Here is a 20,456-nt window from a genome sequence, read left to right on the forward strand (position 1 = left end):
TAGGTGTGATGTATGGACAAGATGTGTCCACATCACTACCAAGGATCCTTGGTACCAAGTATACCCATTTTTCTCTCTCTCTCTATATATATATATATATATATATATATATATATATATATATAAAGTATTGATTTCAAGTTTGTAATCTTCTTAGATCAATACATGCTTCATTGCGTGCAAGAAGAACAAAACTCCTATATATAAAGTATTGATTTCAAGTTTGTAATCTTCTCAGATCAATACATGCTTCATTGCGTGCAAGAAGAACAAAACTCTCTCATTGCATCAAAGCATAAGCACTTGAGATATCTGTGAATTATTTTTTCAGAATATCGATCAGAATCTTCAAAATCTCTATTCCAAGCCTAACACTGTCAAATGGCAGCAGCTCTAGCTTTACACATCTCAGAAACTCACAATTACAGATCTCCATCCATCCAAAATTTAAATAATGAAGTAACAAGTATAGTTGACAAGAGAATCTATGCATTATAATTCATGCAGCCACCATACAAGCATACAAAATATACACTTGGGTTGCAAAATACTCTTACAACAAGCAACCATTATGGTGAAATCATGCAAAAAAAGCAGGAGGGCTGCAAACAGCACAACATAATCAAAACCGTATCGTAAAAGGTTATACTACAAACAGCACAACATAATCAAAACCATATCGTAAAAGATTATACTTCAACAGCCCACTCTGCTTGAGTTTATGCATCGATCAGTCATGATCTACTTCTTGTTGCTCTTCAGACCGTTTATTGACCTTTATCTCCAGTAGCCGCTCTACTGGCTGCCTACAGATAGGGCATCGGTTCGTTTGGTACCTCAGAACCTTTGCACATCCACTGCACATACACTGCCAAAAGCCAACAAAGCCTTCAGTATGTTGCTCATAATCATTCATACATGGATTTTGCATCTAAAGAGAGACTGAAGAGTTACTTTATAACATTTAACTATGCAATATCTATCTATACTACTATATAAAAAACTTAGCGAGGATAGAAAAAATTTGAAGGACATGGGAAAACTGTTCTTCATGTTATTAAAAACATGAAGATAATTTGGTCATTTCACACAACATTTTTCTTTTCTTTTCTCTTTCATTTTTTTCTAAATTTTTTATGGCATATCATTGCTAATTAAAATACCTATTACATTGTATACTTTAAAAAGATATTAATATAAAATGATACAGTTCTTTTCCATGTGAATAAGTACAATAAAAACAACAATTAGAATTACAATATGTTCCAATATAAATATGTCATAACCAATTTCAACTAAGTTAAGATAAAATATACCATATTAATTGAACAAATATCATAAAAAGATCTTAGAAATATTTTTGATACTTTAGGGTATTAAAATGAATTTTTTATATAAAATTAGAATAACCAAGTACTAATGTCGGTTGCATGTGCAATAAAGCTAATACTATATAAAAAAACCAATGAGGGGTAGTGCAAATTTTTATGAGTGGTTATCGCTTCAATTGTTTAATGAGGATAAAGTTGTAATTTTACAAGGAATGATTTTTTTGCTCTTTTTTATTCTCTTTCTATTCTCTTTCTTTCTAGAACATTATATGTCATTCAATGATATGAAAATATAATTGTAGCCCACGTAATTGCATATCTTTTCTATTTTAGGGCTTAAAATATACAAATTAAGAGAATGAATATACATAAACAAGAAGTCTAGGTTCTAAGCATGTATTTATACCACAATCTATGTATGCTAATATCTACACTACTTTATAAGAACATTATAAGGGTAAACATATATGACGGAACCATGAAAAATACCTCTTTTTCAAGGGTATGTTTGACAAATCATTTGAAAGGGCCAAGATTGGCCTCGGATCCGGTTTTGGACAAACTAGTTTGTGGCTCGGTTTTAAAGAGTTGTCAAACACACCCAAGGTTTTGCTTCTAGGTAAAATTTGTTTATTTAGGGATAATGAGGGAATTATGAAAAGGAATGCCACCCACCACTCATAAAATGCACTTTCTACCTCTCCCTCTCAAATCAACAAAAATAAATAAATAATAAAGGTTTTTTAATGTATGCTTCTGATTGTAACCATTAGTTCTAAACTTTAAAATTTGATTAACTCTCCTATATAAAAAGTAAGATGAAGTTTTAATCATGTTGCACGTGCACTTGCATGTGCGGTAATGCTATTGTTTAATAACAAATAAAAATAAATCATGTGCTACTCTAACAATTGTAGTTTTGAACATTAAACCACACATAGTTTTTTATGATCTAAATTCACAAGTGTAAAAAGCATACACCTTCTTCTCCATATATCTTTATATGCATACCATAAACACCCTATTTTGTTCCAGACTTGTATCATCACTTTAATTTTTTCTTTATTAGTCTCCATCAAATATCACAAGCATTTTGTTTTAATTTACTTTTACATATTGAAAAATTCTCTTCGTTCATATCAACCCCAAGTCAAATTTTAATTTAAGTCATTTAAAAGCACAGTAGACGATCATTCTTCGGGCTCGTTCAGTGCGTGGGTTGGCGTGTTAAAGTTCATCATGATAAACTTTACCTTATCTTTACCCATGTTTGTTATCCTTCTAAAACTTTACCAAGGTTAAAGTTATACTTTCACCCTATACATGGGTAAATATTTTAATTTTAACCACATAAGGGGGGCAGGATAAAAATGAGTGACAGATCACAACCGTTCATGAGCAAAAAGGAGGGTGAAAAACATTAGGTTTTCCTCTCGCCAACTTCATGCTCTTTCTCACCTCCATTATCATTTTCAATCTTCCCTCGACTTACTAGTCATGGCCACCGGAACACCTCAACGGTGCTAGATTCCAACAGAGCATCTTGGCGGTGCTAGGTTTCCGACTCCTAGTATTTATATAACCACAAATGACATTTTTTAAAATTTTCTCTACTTGTCATCATAGACTTCTTGGTTTGCCTTCCAATATGCTTGTAGATTGTGCAAAAAGCCTATGATTGGTCTAATCAAGCAAAAAGATATCTTGCATTTTTCCCCTCTAGTGCAATGATTATTTTGTCATGAAGCCATGCCAATTGAAGATACCTTGTATGATTCAAATCCGGTTGTAAAATATAGTTTATGTATTGCTTGTATTTAATTTATGTGTTTTTGGTACATGTTGAGTATACTATTGAACTTATTAATCAATTATATCAGTGTTAAAAAAAACACGCTCTATCTCGCTCCTCCTATGGTCCTACTCGGCATTGAAAAGTGTTAGGTAGCTTAACCCACTCAATTATGCGGTCAAATGGCATAATTGAGCAGTTAAAGAGTATTCACCTCCGGACCCAACCCGTATTGATTACCCTAAATTCTCTTGAACGTTGCCTCCAAAGATCCTAAAAAAACCAATGCTTCAAAACCCTCAACATAGCCAACCCAATGCAACCTCCTCTTCACTGCCACTAGTTACCACACTACATACAGAGACCACTAGTTACCATAAATACATACGAAGAAGAGGCACCGGCTAGATCCAAAGAGGCTAAATGACCTCAACTTTGTGCAGTTTAATAGAAGGCTCGTCCAAAAAGGAACAAAGAAAGGCCCAAACAAAAATATCTTTCTAGCTAATCATGATTTAAAGGCATTGTATTGGAAGGTAGAAAATGTTAGGGAGAGGGAAAAGGAAGATGAGATCTTCCCCGATAGTTGGCTTTCTTGGGTAATTGTTATAGAGGCTCGTGGGGCAAATAAAGAACCACACAGGAGGAGCAGAACACTTAGAAGGCATGCTGCAAGGGAAATGATAGAACATGAGGACTCTTATAGTGCATTGACTAAAGAGGGGATTGGGGAAGGGCCTATGGGAGATGATTTACGTGAGGGTAATAATGATGATTTCGAAGCTCCTTCCGAGAAAGAAATGGATGAGAACATAATGATGATTTCGAAGCTCCTTCCGAGAAAGAAATGGATGAGAACATTGACTACGAGGATGATGAAGAAAACTAGATGAGGGGTTTTATTAGTATTTTAAAGTATTATGAATTATGGAAGTGTTTTTAGTTTATGAACATTTAGTAGTTTTACTTTTAAGTATATAACGACTTTGATTTGAATAGCATGTGGTATTATTGTTAGTCTTTTGCATGGAATATTTTATACTTTTCATAAATTATTATACTTGTGTTGGAATTAGTATTGGGTTATCGGGTTAGGACCCATTACCCTATTTACCCATATGTACTCCTGTATATATAGACCTATAGTGATGAATAAGAAATATAATTCTGATTTACCATCTTCAGCATGGTATCAGAGCCAACACCCCCAAACCCTAACCCTAGTTTACCATTAAAAAATCTCTGTTCACTTTCTTCTCTCAAACGTACCTCGTCTCTCTGCCTCAATGTCCACTCTCTGAACCCATAAAAAACCCTAATCATCTTCACCATCCCTCGTTGGCTCTTCCCCCGTCCCATCTCCGACGATATCCCACTTGCCGACGCCGCCTCCTTCACGACCATCGCCGAACCCAGATCCGACTGACACCAGATCCCACTCCCGACGCCAGATCTGTCTCCTCCTGTGTTTGCCGACGCCGCTACCCTGCCGACGCCAGATCCCTCGCGTCCTGTACTCGCTGACGTTAGATCTGGCACCTTCTGTGCTTGCCGACGTCAGATCTGGCGCCTTCTGGGCTTCTCAAGGATTCTTGTGGAGTTGGATATGTTCAATCTTTGATGCCTTTGCATAGTGTGACTGCTTCAACATTGCTCATCTCTGCTCACTGCCGCCTCCACTCCCGCTCTTAGCCGCTGCTCTTAATCTTCGGGTTCCCTTTTTTTAAACCTTCGGGTTCCATTCTAACCTTCGGATTTTAACCTTCGGCTTTCTATTTTTAAACATTTGGGTTCTATTTAACAAAAAAATGGGAAGCTTACGATTCTTCTGCTACTGTATTGTCATGTTCTGTAACGATGACGGGATCAAAAATATCTTCTGCTACCACTACTACCCCTACTACTGCTGAAATTTCTGCACCCAAAGTTGTTTTGGGGACCAATATGAAGTTAAATGACACTAACTATCTCCATTGGGCATAATCCTTTCGCATCTTCATTGGAGCTCAGAACAAATTGGCTCATCTTCTGGTCCCACCTCCTGCTTTTACAGATCCTACGTATCCCGCATGGATCTCTATTAACTGTTGTGTGATGACTTGGCTTCTTAACAGCATGAAGCGCAGATCAGTAGCAGTGTCATGTTCTTGACCATTGCTAAGGAGATGTGCGATAATTTAAAAATTATGTACGACAATGAGAAGAATGCATCCCGTGTGTTCGAGCTGTATGAACCAGCTTTTTTCCCTTCAACAGGGTGATCGCTTTGTTCCTGAGTACTTTGGTGAGCTGAAAGGTCTGATCGATGAATTAGAGATGCATCAGCCCGCAGTGACGGATGCACCGACACTATTAGGATATAGTAGGGACCTAGCAGCGTCCAAGTTCTTATCAAGTCTGAGTCCCACTTTACGGTCTCAAGTACGGGGCCAGATACTAGGAGGAGATATTATTCCTTCCTTGACTGCTACATTCTCCAGAGTTATGCAGGTATCTACTGGAGTTACTACTACATCACCTACACCATCTCCTCCGTCAATTGATCAGTCTGCTATATTCTCCGGACGTGGCAGAGGTCATGGTCGTGGACGTGACCGCGACACGGGGGAGAACGAGGCCCTCTTGGTGGGAGACAGATTGACTCAGATAGGAGTCTGCGTCAGTGCAGATATTATGGAAGAACTAATCATATATTTGAGAAGTGCTGGGAAAAATTTGATCGTCCTGCATAGGCCTAGATAGCTGATATTACATCTACCTCTGCTGCTTCTCCTACGACTATTTCTGCTCTCTCCACAGTTCAGATTTCTCAAACTGAGTATGACCGATTGCGTCAACTCGAGCCCTCTCGGAACAATCATTCTACTACTCATGCATCCTCTTCAGGTATGGATGCCTACATTGCCTCTCCTCACAGGCGATGGGTATTAGATTCTGGTGCCTCATCTCATATGACAGGTATAAAAGACCATTTTGTATCTTTAAATCTTTCTAACAAGTTTTCATCTGTTTGTATTGCTGATGATACATACTCTCCAGTTTTTAATGATGGAGTAGTCCATGCTACTTCATCGTTGACCCTTACTGATGTTTTATATCTTCCGAAGTTTCCTGTTAGTTTACTGTCTATCAGTAAGTTCACCAAACACAATAATTGTAAAGTAACGTTCATTCCTTCTTATTGTGTTTTCAGGACCTAGCGACTGGGATGAAGATTAGTTCAGGGCATGAGGGAGGAGGCAATTACTATTTGGACGACAATGCGCCCGCTACTAGTCTTGTTGCAGATAAGCCTGATCATCCTTTACTATTATAGGCTGTCTAAAAATTACTACAGATAGCTTATCCCTATCAAACACCGATGATGAAAGTTACAATTTGACGACTTTCAGAAGGCTATAATTTGAAGACTTTCACGTAGATCGATGAAGGTTACAATCTGACGACATTCACAATAACTGATGAAAGCTCTAATCAACAGTCTTCACAATCAACATCGGAGTTATAATCTGACGACTCTCATATTTTTAAAGAACCAAGAAGAAGATTACAAGATGACAATCTTTGCAACGTTCTAACAAAAAAGACTACAAATTGACGGTCTCTTCAAATCAAAACGCAGATATCTCTCAAATCGTAATGAATTTGGCAAAACGGACAGGAGCAAACCGAACCTTATATGGTTGATTTGGTTGGCTCCGTCTCGTCAAGATAGTCGATTTTCATATATAATTTGTCCGATTCCGACTTACAGTTGAAAGTTATGACATGTTCTTCGCAGCAAGTTATATTTTGAAGTCCGTCTACAAGACTGGGCTTCGCCTGAACATTGGACTTAGCCTGAAGCTCACCAAGCCCGCCTGAGACTCGCCTCTGCATTCCAAAGTCAAAACACAGGGTTCATGCCCGCGTTCCAGAGTCAAAACGTAGGGGTCATGCCCGCGTTCCAGATTCAAAACGTAGAGGTCATGCCCGCGTTCCAGATTCAAAACACAGAGGTCATACTCGCGTTCCGAAGTCAAAACACAGGGCTCATGCCCGTGTTCCAGATTCAAAATGCAAGGTTGGCCACGCTCCAGACTCAAAACGCATAGCTCATTATTGCGTTCCCCGTTCAAAAAACAGTGCGACCACTGCGTTTCAGCCTAGACTGGCGTTTGACTCGTTTAAAGCACGAACTGAACGGTTTCAAAACCGTTTTCCCCACGATTTGGGGAACGGTTTAAGAAGCTGTTACACCCGATTAATGGGGCAATTAAGGCCCCATTAAGGAGCGGATTAAGGGTGCAATTACACCCCTTTATCCCCTATAAATACCAGAAACTCAATTGAGTTCATGATGGGCTTTTACATCAAAAAGAACGCAAAAAGAGAGATCGACAATCTCTTGAGCAGATCATCTTGGAGCGTCCTTCGGCAACAAAGATCCTTCGGCTTGGTAGCAAAGAAGAGATCTTTGGCTGGCTTTTTGGGATCTTCGATCTGAAGTTTTGAAGATCAGCAACTTGGAGGAACTCTTGGATCATCTCGGAAGGCTTTTATTGAAGTCTTAGAGATTACTCGGCTTGGCTTTTTGAACTCTTTCTAAGAGTTCTTCTCAACTCGATCAGAGTTAAAAACTTGCTCTACAAGTTCTTCTAAACTCGCTCTAAGTTATCAATTCATCAAGAGTTTCAAACTTGCCACGCAAGTTCTCCTCAACGTCAATCAAGAGGAATCAACCACGTTCTAGTGAAACAAAACGTTCGGATCGTCAACGAGAAACAAACTCGACGCGAGCATTCGATGGAGGTATCTCATCGTCATCGCTACCGTGAAGAACCCAAACTTAAACAAAGGGGAAAATCTCCGCCGATCTTCTCAGGGATTCCAATACAAGAAGATTGTAATTTCTTTTTCTAAGTTAGTTAGAGAGAAATTATATTGAGAGAATTGTATTCTTTCTTTGTCTAAGCCAATTAGAGAGATAATACAATAAATCATATTCTTAATTGTCTTCTTAATGATACATATAAATGTTCCTAAGTATTTATAGTCTGATGTTGTTCTCAGTGCATGTTTCTTAATTAATAGGATGCCCTCTTCTGTTCTTAACGGTAAAATACCGTTCACCTGCCTTTATCCTGAGAAACAGATTTTTCTTGTGGTTCCTCGTGTCTTTGGTTGTACTTGTTTTGTTCAGGATTTGTCTCCGGGACTAGATAAATTATCTCCACTGTCTATTGTGTCTTTGTGGGATATTCGCGTACTCAAAAAGGTTATCGATGTAATAATCCATCCACCCGAAGGTATTTTTTGTTCGCAGATGTTACCTTTTTTGAGTATGTTCTATACTTCTCTTCGGCTGGTTCATCTCTAACTGTCAATCCATGTGTTCCCCTTCCATTTATTGCTCCTACTATTCCATTGTCTACTTTAGTTCCCTCTGCTGATGAATCTTCTCTACGATTACAGGTTACCTCTACTGTGCCACATGCACCATCGCCATTACTGACGTATTCTCGTCGTCCAAAAGTTCCTGTCTCTCTCTCCCTGCTCTATCCAAACAGTCATCTCCAGTTGCTGGTCTGTCTCTTAATACTTCTATTTCTTCTAATCTTGATATTTCTATTGCTCATCGAAAAGATAAAAGGTCTTATACTAATCATCATATATCTGAGTTTGTTTCCTATGACTGTCTTACTCCATCTTCTCGTCGGTTTGCTTTGTCATTGTCCTCTACATCTATACCCAGGTCATATGAGGAGGTCGTGTTAGTTCCTGCTTAGAAACAGGCCATGGATGAGGAGATAGATGCACTTGTTTCTAGAGGAACATGGGATCTTGTTCCTTTTCCTACGGATGCTATTGTGTTTGGCTGTCGGTAGGTATATACCTTGAAGTATCGCACAGATGGTTCTGTTGATCGCTATAAAACTCGTCTTGTTGCTAAGGATTATACTCAAACTTATGGGGTCGACTATCTTCAGACGTTCTTCTCCGTTGCCCTTCTCAATTCTATTCGCCTCCTTTTCTCTATGGCTGTTAATATGTACTGGACCATGTTTCAACTGGATGTTAAAAATGCCTTTCTGTATGGTGACTTACAGGAGAAAGTCTATATGGAACAACCTCCGGGGTATGTTGCTCAGGGGAAGAATAATGTCTGTAGGCTTAAAAATGCGATTTATGGTCTCAAACAAAGTTCATGGGCATGGTTTGAGAAATTCAGTACTGCTATATCTGGTGTCGATTTTAAACGGTGTCAGTCAGATCACTCAGTCTTTATCCGACGCACTATATCTAATTTGGTGATTCTAACCGTATATATTGATGACATCTTGTTAACTGGGAGTGACCTTGCTGCCTTAGCAAAGACTTAGGAGTATATTGTCACTTTGTGACCAAAGATATGAAAAAACACAAATACTTTCTTAGGATTAAGATTACATATCAAAAAGACCGTTTGCTTCTATCTCAAAGGAAATATGTATTAGACCTATTAGAAGAAATCGGTCTTTTAGGGTGTAAGCCAGCAAGCACTCCAATGGAGGTGAATGTGAATCTGTGGCGTGATAATAGTCTTCTCCTAGATGATGCAGGTCGATATAGGAGATTGATTGGTAAGTTGATCTATCTTACTGTGACCAGGCTTGATATTACATTTGCAGTGGGAGTACTGAGCAGGTTTATGCATAAACCTAAAAAGGTTCACTGGATAGCTGCTCTGAAGATTTTAGCTTATGTTAAAAGCTGTCCTAGAATGGAAAAGAATTACTATATAAGAAACATGGATATTTACACATCTCTGCTTTTTCTGATGCTGGGTATGCGGGAGACATAAAAGATAGAAAGTCTACTTCTGGATTTTGCACTTTTATTGGAGCAAATCTGGTAACTTGAATGAGCAATAAACAAGATGTGGTCTCTCAATCTAGTGCAGAGGCAGAATACAGAACTATGGCTCACACTGTTTGTGAGATGATATGGTTGCAGAAGCTGTTAACAGAGTTTGGTTTTACTCAGCCTGGATCTATACCTATGTATTATGATAACCAGTCAACTAACTATATTGCAAAGAATCCAGTGTTTTATGAGAGAACTAAACACATTAAAGTTGATTGTAATTTTATCAGAGATGCTTGTGAAAAGAAAGTAATCTCTTCGGTTCACTCTGTCTTCAGAACAGTTAACTGGCATTTTCACTAAAGCTACCTTACCTAAGGTACTTTCCATTCTGTGTAACAAGCTGGGCATGATTGATATATACACTCCAGCTTGAGGGGAGTATTGGAATTAGTATTGGGTTATCGGGTTAGGACCCATTAACCTATTTACCTATATGTACTATATATATAGACCCATGGTGATGAATAAGAAATATAATTTTGATTTACCATCTTCAACAACTTATATACATGATAAATAATATATATTATAAAAAATTTAAAATGCATAATTTCGTATGACCAGACAAATTGCCGCATATTCCAAATAATTGCTACTCGATATTAGACCGTACACATAATGAAACCATGTTTTAGAACCTTGAGTTCTATATTATGAATTTTGTGAGTTGTTAATGATTCCATTATTGGATCATATGACTGAAGATTAGATGACATTCACTATTCAAGATGCATCAATTAAGCTTGTAGGCAAACCATTGAAGAGCAGAGCCAAATGGCAAGCTCTTTTTCTAATTTATCATCAAGAGATTGAAAAAAGGGATCTTGAGCTTATAATAAACTAATAAAGAATGGGATACCTTGTTAACAGCACACCAGATAGTGACATCTGAATTAATGTATGGACAATTTATGAACATAATTTAGAAAAAGATCCATAAAGGGATCTTTTTCTAATTTTATCATCAAGAAATTGAAAAAAGGGATCTTGAGCTTATAATAAACTAATAAAGAATGAGATACCTTGTTAACAGCACAGCAGATAGTGACATCTGAATTAATGTATGGACAATTTATGAACATAATTTTTAAGTAAATACCCGTTAGGCCTTTGCCCTCCTTGCTTGTTAATTGTTAATGGTTATACTAGGGAAGTGGTGGACTTTCATTTACTGAATGGTTTATTCAATTTGTTTAAGCTAACCAATAGCTTTTGATCTAGTTTAAACCTTGCACTTCCGAGATGCTCCAGCAAAACCTAGCACCGCCGAGATGCTCTAGCGGCCAAGACCAGTGAATTAAGTGAAGGTCGAAGATGATAATGGGTGAGAGGATGTGGAGGCGGCGACAAGAGAACTCAATACTTTTCAAACCCTTAACCACCAGTAAATGATTATGATAGTTAATGGAGGAGATGGTCATTAACATAATCGAATGGAAAAAAAGATTTATGTAGCTAACCCCAAAAATATGGGATAGATGCTTTATTGTTGTTGTTGTTTTATATGTATCACAATTTAATTTGAACTTATTTGACTTGGTAGGAGCCTCATACATCTGATCTTTACCATAGCCCACGATGGTGGAAGCCTTGTGCACTGGTGTGCCCTTTAAATTGCATTGATAGGTACTGACACTTATTAGATACTCTTTGATACAAGTCAGATACTTTCCAAAATTCACATATGTCATCAATTTTATTGTATATATTTAATTTTGGATGCACCCTAGACAATTCTGGGACACATCTGGAACATATATTATTAATTATATGATTATTAAAATGTTTATTCATACTAATTGCACATGAAGTTATGTGCTTACCATATTACAAATGCTAAAGAAGCCTATTTTCTAGTAAAAATATCAGAGTAGTGACTTCTATGCAAACACCATAAAGGTAACATATGATTCAATGTAAGAGAAGAGATGCATCAATTTACTCTATAGAAAGAAGACAAACACTTGCATATTTTAAATTCCAAGGCACTTTAAATTATATAAGGATGATACTTATTGTAATACTAGAATTTAGAAAAATGTGTGCACATTGCATTTTTATAAGCATGTATGACAACATACCCCCACATATCCGCCCCCATGCATGTGCATTCCCTCACATGCACACGCATACCTGCACAAGAACGTGAACGTATCGTAGGCTTTTATAAAATCAATTACCTTATAACAATTATTCAGAACAAATAGTTCACAATAAGATGGAGCGTCTGCAAATACAGATGAAAGTACTAAAAACGCTACCCATCATTGTGCATGATCTACAATACAAGAAGAGTAAACAATCAGAACTAGACTGAGGTTGCAGTCATGTGAAATGAATAAGTCATACAAAATTTTGATTCTTACATGTCAAACCAAATACACCTCTAGCAAGCCGCTCCCCCACACAGGCGATTTTTTTTTTTAAAGGAGGAAACCCAATTTTGTTGGTAGGCTATACAATCCTTAGTCACCACTAATTTTTATAAAGGGCGGCATTTTTAGACATAAGAAGTGCTTGAGACCCTTTCTTTATTTCATTTCATCAGAAGATGAATATGAAACCATCAAGATTTGCAAATAAGTTCCATTAGGAAAATAAGTAAAAACAATTCTATTGCTCCTGACTAAGTAACTCAATAAGTAGTTGACCCCTCTGAAGTCTAAATATATACACCTAAGCAATATGCTAAGAAAGTATATGACAATCATGCAAATCAAGACTGGATATTTGTGCAAATAACTATAATAAGCTTAAATATTACAAATGGAAGAAAGCTTGAATACTACAAATGGAAGAAACTCACCATATGTCGGCAAGGGAGAACAGTTGTATCCCGTGGTTCTGATAAGCAAATAACACATTCTTTCCCTGGGTCACTCCCATCGAAATCATTCTCCATTGAATTTCCTATCCCATAAATCTCTTGCAATTCATATCTAGTTCCATTTACCCACAATATCTGCTTGACTACTCGCACCTTATACTCGCCATTTTCCTTTTTCTCAAACACAGACTGAGTTATTTGTGAGTTCAGAGAGCTCAGATTCTCAGTTTCACCGTCTGGCATTTGATCAAAAGATGGAGAAGCTTCTGCCTTCACAGCAAGAGGGTAAACTTCCATCTCCCCCTCTTTCATTAGCTCCGCATCGTCAAATGTTGCTAAATCGATTCCAGTACCTGATGGTTGCCTGAACTTTTGGCCAAGGCCTGCTTTGAAAGATACAGTAACGGGCTCGAGCAAGGTGTCCCTTGTTCCAGTCAGGTTACAATCAAACTCTTCTTTTGCAAAGAAATATACTGAGATGCTGTTTACAGGAAGAGAAATCCAAACCCATTAAACCATAAGCCGGAAGTAAATAAAGAAAAAATATTTCATCAATCAGAACATATAAAAAAACAAAACAAGAAAAAGGAAGACATGTGTAACATGAAAAGACTAAGGTTAGAGGATAGAAAATAGAGCACAGTTTACATTACTTTAAAAGATTTTGAAAATAAATGTTAATTAATTTAAAAAACTATGCAAGTCGTAAAAACATGGTCTTGAGAATAAATGGCAACTACAGCAAAATATGTAAGCTTCACATCGGACACTTGAATAAGTGATTGGTTTTAGATATATGTAGTTGATTTCAGATATATTAGTGCTTATTTTCCAAGCAAACTGGCAAGATAGTGATCAAATGGCAGACAATCACCAGGAAATATGCTAAAGCCTGCAATGTGGTCTTGCGACAACATAGCCATGTTCTCGCCCTTAAAACTGGCCCTGAGTATAGAAGGCATAGCGTCACTTGCTCTGAGAACCTATCCAAGGATATTTCTCACAGTTCAAACAACTTGCCGGTAAACTGTGTTCTCACAGCCCAAACTATATGTAACAAGGAAACATTTGAAACTTCAGGAAACGTAATAGATAAGTTTGCAAAGCCAGTTCTGTAAAAGTACTCCAGATGGCCTACATCATGACATATAATCATGTCTCATAAGAAAATCTATAATAAATGGCCTATTTTCATAAATCAAGCTCAAAGTCTAATGAGCCCCTATACTTTACCCTGCTTTTCTAAGAAGCTCATAAAGTCTTATTCCAATCTATTAAGCTCCTAAAGTTCATACTTTCATTCTATTTCGATAAGGATCTTATTAAATTTGATGTTGGAGGGAAAAAGATTGTAATTACCACCATTTTAGAAGGACATAATTTTATACAACTAAACATATTTTTAAGTAACAGTTAAAGGAAAATTTTATACGAATTTCTCCTCAAGGTTTGACTAAAGAAAAAACCTTATCGAACTTCCACAAAAATGTGCACTTGTTATCTCTTTCCAAATCAAAATTTTAAAAACATTCTTCTTATCTAAAGGATCTCAGTTTTACCCTAACTCTCCCTCAAGTTCAATAAGGGATTTTAATCACCCCGCATGCTTGCTGTGTTACCCTTTTTACAACATTCCAATTCTACCCTAGCTGAAATAGCATTTTATGTGGTATTTGGGGCAAAAAACACTATGAGGGCTAAACAGAATGAAAGTAAACAATTTAGGGTCTTATAGATTGAAATAAGAATTTAAGGGCTTCTTAGAAAAGTAGGGCGGAGTTTAGAGGTTAATTAAAATTGGAGTTCTTCCTAGATCCCATAGGAGAGCCAATTTTCCTTTGTTAAATATAATTATTTCCCAATTCAATCTTTTGTATTTTATCTTTAACTGAAAACAAAACCACTGTTTAGCTGACATACTATAGGGAATGTCAGTTTTAGCTATTTGACTTGTTTTGTGCTTCAAAGAAGAATGTGGTTCCCTATAGAAAATCTCATCATCATGTCTACACAAATCAGAAGCCCTGGGAAAGCAAAATGCTTGCAGCTATTCTCGTTGATCTTAAACTACAAGACACAATGATGGAAATAGCAGAACATTTTATGCCAATTCGACCATGAAAAAAGCAACTAATGCTAAAACACAATCAAATCTCTAAACAAGGAATGACTGAGAATAAGCGACCCACACACTAATGTAAAAACGTAAGCTGCAACCAATGGTGGCTTAGTTAGAAGTTAAAATTACTAACAAGTTATTCAAACAAGTAGACCAAAGAGAATTTCCGATATAATCATTTGCTTTTACTATTTATCATTTAGCAGATCATTCACACTATGCTTCCATATAATTGTATTTGCATCTTCTTCACTAAACACATCCCATCATTAAGGACATGCGACGGGGAGTTAAACAAATCACCTTCCAGCAACAGTAGCATCAAATGTGAAAGCAACAAGAAACTTCCCCGGACTCAACTCATCGGGCTCAACCGTCAACGTCTCCTTCTTAAGGTTAACATCATTCCTTATTGTCACCGCCTTCTGATGCTCGACATAAGGCGCAGGCTGAGGAGGTGGCCCACAAGGGTACCTCCCCCCTGCCCAATTGGGTGGCTGGTGGGGCCCAGGACCGCCGTTTCGGTGGCCCACAAGGGTACCTCCCCCCTGCCCAATTGGGTGGCTGGTGGGGCCCAGGACCGCCGTTTCGGTGATGATGATCATAGGGTGCAGGCATCGGAGGCGGTGGTGGAGGATAATATCCAGAAAACTGATAGTATGGCGGCGCATTAGGGTTAGGATACTGAGGAGGGTACGGGGTTGCGGCAGCAAATACGTAGCGGTTTCCGGCGATCTCTGGAGGCTGAGGTTGAGATGAGGGTTCCATTGGATGCGGCGGTTGTTGATGGTGATGATTGTGATGCAAATTTCTTCTTCTTTGATGATTTCCACTGCTCCCAACGTTACCCATTTTGAGTTATGGGGAAACCCTAGAGAAGGGATTGATTGACCTTGGCTCTAAAGGGTTTTCTGGTATTGATTAAAGACGCCTAGAAATCACATAAAGTTGAGATCTTGGAGGCGATTTCTTCTCCTCCGGTGATTTTCCTCCGCTCCAGCGTTTCCCATTTTAAGAAAGGGGAAACCCTAGAGAATGAATTAACAGCCCTGGGATCAAAAGGGTTTTCTGGGATTGATGACAGGAGGCTGGAAATTACATAAAGCTGAGATCTTGGAGACGATCTCTATTGAAATCGAGGAAGGGCTCGCCGGAATTGGTATGGAAACCTTAGGAGAAACACAAAGGTGCAATTTTGGAGGATATTTACCTTGTTTTCTATTGAGGGCTCGAATCAAAATTTCTCTCTTTTGATTATAAAGAGTGGTTATGGATGGAAGAGAATAATGAAATGAACGTAGCGGAGATGGTGGTCGGGAGAAGATGGAGATGAGCAAAAGAGAAACACGCATACAAAAGCTTGAGTTTTTATTGTTTTTATTATTATTATTTTTTTTTGAAATAATTGCATGTCATATCCTAATCTCCTTCTTTATTAGAACAACAAAAAAAAGCTAGAATGAACAGTAAATTTTTAATTTTTCACGTATTTACCCTCAATTCTTCACAATCGTCCATTGTTAAGTTAATTCACCGTAACCATCCAAACTCCCCACGTTTCAGAACCAAAACCCACATCTCCTTCAATAATCTTTGATGAACAGTTAATGAAAACCCACAACAGTTGATGACAACCCACGTTCTCTCTCACTCTCTGTCTCTCACATTCCCCATTTTGTCTTCTCTTTCTTCCGAGGAGCGGCGTGAAGCACTTTCCCCATTTCTTATCTCTGCTGATTTCCTTCCCTTCCCCTTCCTCCACTCCCCCCCTCTCCCCCTCATGGCCGCTGTCGACTCCGTCGACGTCCTCGCCGAAGCCCAACATCCACCGATCCCTACTTTTGCAGTGGACACATTTAGAAAATCTAGGGTTTCGATCTAAGTATTAGGGTTTCAATCAATCTTTAATTCTCTTGAAATCTTGATCATTAACATAAACCAAGCGAAGAAATGGGACAGATTCAGTACTCGGAGAAATACTTCGACGATACCTTCGAGTACAGGTACTCTTTCAATCAAAAAAACCTATTTTTGTGCATTTTTTGTTCGATTATATCTTCGATTTGATCTTGAATTACAGAAATTTGATGGTTATTGAATTACCAGATAAGCCCCTTTCCTTGAAATGTTTCAGCTACGGAACAACATCCAAAATGAGAACTCTCCGCAGAAATTTCGAATTTTGTTAGACTGGATATCAGCCTGAGCATCCCTATGGTTGATTCTAAAATTCCTGCCCAAGTTTACAGTGAGAAAGAAAATATTTTTATAAACCATGGGAGAGAAACTGTCAAGTAGGAAAACTACCCTATTGGTCAAGTAGATTAAACTTTAAAACAATTCATCATGAACAACCATCCAAAACATATCTTAAACTATACTATATCTATAATGTTGAAGGCAGAGCATGTACTTGTCTGAGTGGCTTATGTCAGTATCTTATTGAGCGTGGTTGCAAAAATTCTGTGTGTTAGAGTTCACTCCAAGAAGCTCAGGCAAGACAAACCAAGAATTGTATACACATTTTCTCTTGAGGCACGTATGGAAGTGCATGTATTTATGTGTATTTTTTTAGAGATCAATTTTTATAACTTATTCCTTTGTCAAAGAGTGAGCTTCAAGCATGCACATGTATTAGCCAAGTGCAAACTGCACATGGAAAATATATACCTGGATTTTACATGATGAAGATTTGAATTTTTGCTTTACAATGGTGTGCATGTCAACCAAAAGGTTTTGCATATTTGTGTATGTGCGGTGCACATCATATGTGAAACAATGAAGTTTTATTTTCTGTCGGAGATCTTTCAGAGGTAAGTTATAATGTCATTAAGGAACTGCATTTGTAAAACATAGGTCTCATGAGCTATCTACTACAAAGCTTATAAAAGGTGCCAAACTCTGGTTTGGCACAGAAGGTGAAGTAGATTGATGTTCTTCTAACCGTGAGATTTGTAATGTGCTATCTGTGTGATATCCAAATTCATGTGATCTAGGTCTATAACATGTACTCCTACATACCATGAGACAAATGTCAACGAGCTCTGAAAGGAAAATTTTAAAACTTCGGCACTCGAGCTTAGGTTCAGTAGTACAGAAATACTATATGTATGAAGTATGTGCCATGATGTGTATATATAATAATAAGACAACTGTTGATGGTTTAGATGATTACATAGTTAGTTAAATCCATGATATGATTAGTTTGTTCAGTGTTGAAGAGGGGCAACTTTCTTCTCTGGCTTTATGTCTAGTTCTTGAGTTGGGTGTCTGAAGAATCTGCACAAGTAGATATTCGTAAGAGGATGGGGTTTTGTTCCTCTATTGTACCTCCAACGATCAAGTTAGCTGATGAACTTGAGTGAGAAAATAAGAACATTGTGTTCTTGTTATTGTGCAGTATTTGCGTTAACAGATCAGATTTGTGAACAGTTTTCATGTTAAAATGGTACATGCATTTATACTAAGGTGGCAAGGGTAAATTGGTCACTTCGGCCGAGAGCAGTGAGGCGGTGACGAAGTATGGGCTGGCGGCTACATCGACACTTGCTTTACAGGTGTCGGCAAGCGAGTGGAGGGAAAGTCGTTTTGGCATTAAATGGGCAGATACTGGTGGCATGGTCAGGGCCCACGTGGTCCGATGAGTCATGAATACTATCCGGGCTAGAGTCATGATGGCCCCTGCCAAGCATTAAATACGATGTTAACACATTGTCACAGAGGGATAGGCTCGAGGCAGGAGTTGTCCTCTAGTTTCGCCAAGAAGTAACGCCTTTCGAGTCGACGTCGCAAGGCGTTAGGACAAGTGGTCGGGTGGATTCGTGGCGAGTTGGCTTCGACAAAGAGGTCGACAAGTACCGTCTTTTGAGTTGACATGAAGGGATGTCGGCTCGACAAGTCGGCTGAGTTGTCGTCCATATTGGTCTTTGGCCACTAAGTTAATTGGGGCATAGCACGCAAAAGTACACTTGTTCGCTGCTTGGCACTAAGTTGCACTTTGACGAAATGGGAATACCATAATAGTTGGCCCCTTTCGCTTAGAGTCGGCTTGAGCCTGGTCCGAGTGAAATCAAATAAAAAATTACTCTTGGACATGAGTGCTTGGATTGTGAACTGAAAAGTCATTTCAAAAGCGACGTGGCTGACGTCACCGCACATCTGCTCTACTGCTACAACTCTGCTTTTTTGACAGATTGCGAGCTGCCCGAGGTAAGTGGGCCACGCCTCGACCACTGAGGACGCTTCGATTTCCAAAGATAAATCCTAGCTGCTGGATATAGCTGGATCTGACGGTTCGAATTCTGACAGTTGTAAAGTCAGGTGTATATATATAGGAATAGGGCTATAAGAGCGGCGATTATCGTCTTTCGAAATCCCCTTTAGAAAACTATTCATCTTCTCCGCTCATTTCTCCCAGCGATCTTCTTAATCTCTGATGGCTTCTGGACCAGTTGATCGCAGAACTCATTTGGAGGGGATTCACTCTAAAGTGACTTTGACACAAATAAAGATGATGGCTAAAAGGTATGATATCCCTGAGGAATATGATATGTTCGCCCCGACGAGGTCGGAGGCCATGTTTTACCATGGGTCAAAGCGGAATCCTCTCTATGTAAGGCATCTAGAGTGTGGTCTAAGATTGCCCTTGCACCCTTTTCTAAAACAGGTATTCGAGGCGTTAGGGGTATCGCCGACGTAGATAAAACCGAATGTCATTGCTATTTTGGTGGCGTTCGTGGTGATCTACCATTGGTTAGGGATCAAGTCTTCTTTGAAAGTATTCAGCCAGTTGGTGGTCGTGAAGGTGAATCAAAAAGAGCCTCACTTCCACTTCCAGGTGGTGGGGAAGTTTAGGCTAATCACCAGCTTTCTAGATTTACATAAGGACTGGAAGGAGAAGTTTATGTGGGTCGTAGGGGACGACCTAGAGATGGGCTGCTCCAACTAGCCCGAAATAAAGAGGGATGCGCTCATGGGGGGTGCACTGTCTGCTGACGAGAGGGTCAAACTCGATCTGATCAACGCGTATGCAGGCTTCAGTCGATTCAAAGATCTGCGCAATAAGTCAGTTTTGCGGGTCGCTGGGGTGTTAGTTGTTCGCGGTGAAAAATCGTGTCTTTCTTCATTATTGATTTCATTGCTATCTTTAAATAACAACTTTTGAGTTACAAAGATCCAGTCTTTTTATAAGATCCGGTTACAACGAAATCAAAAATAAAGAAAAAGATTACAACTTTCTCCTTTTATCGAACAAATCGCGAGCTCCTGTTTGCGGTCACTCGCTTTGTGGGTTCTTTGCCTGCGCCGGGGTTTATCCGTGGACCACCGCGAGATCTAGATCCGGTCGGATCTACGCAGTACGACGGGTATTATTTCACCAAGGAAATAATAGCCGGGGAGGATTAGTTCACTAAGGAAATAATCGTCCAAATCTCGGGATCAAAGGCCAAGCTTTGATCCGGAGGGAAACCGTGTAGATCTCAGATCTGATCTCTTTCT

At 38.5% G+C, this 20,456-nt stretch overlaps 1 pseudogene; it reads right to left on the reverse strand.

Annotated features, from left to right (window-relative positions):
* On the reverse strand, positions 436 to 16,318 carry LOC109848605 (annotated as a pseudogene).

The sequence above is a fragment of the Asparagus officinalis genome, chromosome 7 (assembly GCF_001876935.1).
Source record: "Asparagus officinalis chromosome 7, Aspof.V1, whole genome shotgun sequence".
NCBI lineage: Eukaryota > Viridiplantae > Streptophyta > Magnoliopsida > Asparagales > Asparagaceae > Asparagus > Asparagus officinalis.